Below are 795 nucleotides of genomic sequence, written 5' to 3' on the forward strand. Positions count from 1 at the left end.
TGTTGCTCCAAAGTGTTCCTATGGGCCGACCTAACACAACCGGGTGGAGAGGTCCACTGGTCAAATCCCAACCGTGCAAAGTCAAAGGGCTAAATCCGGTGGTCAAACGCTACAGGGTTAGGCGGGACGGGGCCCTGGGGGGGGGGGGTAGCAATGCCACCGGAACGTCGCACCGGGACCTCATACATGCGGGTTGGTGTGGTGGCATGTCCGAAGAGGCGGCACGCGTCTCCGGGGTGTGCCCCCCCCCCTCACGGACGGCAATGACACGGTAGTAGACGTTCTGCGGTAACGATGCGGCGTGAATATTATTAAATACTTGGAGCGCGATAAAATCATGAGTTTTTACACAACGTGGGCACATGTGCTATAGGACTGATGGTAATTTTTCATAATTTTTCGTGATGGAGAAGTATCTGAACACTTCCCTCTACGCGGATTGCTCTTCGCACGTCTACGACTGTGGCCGGCGGCCTCCGGGGGCTAGCATACCGTCAAATCTTGCATAGGCGGCCTCTCACAAGTCTGGAAGTGTTGTGGCGGTTGCAAACGCCCAGCACGCGTCTCCGGAGTGTGCCCCCCCCCCTCACGGACGGCGCCACCGCCGACACCTGGAGGGGGGAAACGGACGCGTCGGGTCTACACGAAGGGGATCTTGCTGTGGGTCTGGCCCAGATGTTGCTCCAAAGTGTTCCTATGGGCTGACCTAACACAACCGGGTGGAGAGCCCCACTAGTCAAATCCCGTCCGTGCAAAGTCAAAGGGCTAGATCCCATGGTCAAACGCTACAGGGTT

The sequence above is a fragment of the Triticum dicoccoides genome, chromosome 2A, assembly GCF_002162155.2.
Source record: "Triticum dicoccoides isolate Atlit2015 ecotype Zavitan chromosome 2A, WEW_v2.0, whole genome shotgun sequence".
NCBI lineage: Eukaryota > Viridiplantae > Streptophyta > Magnoliopsida > Poales > Poaceae > Triticum > Triticum dicoccoides.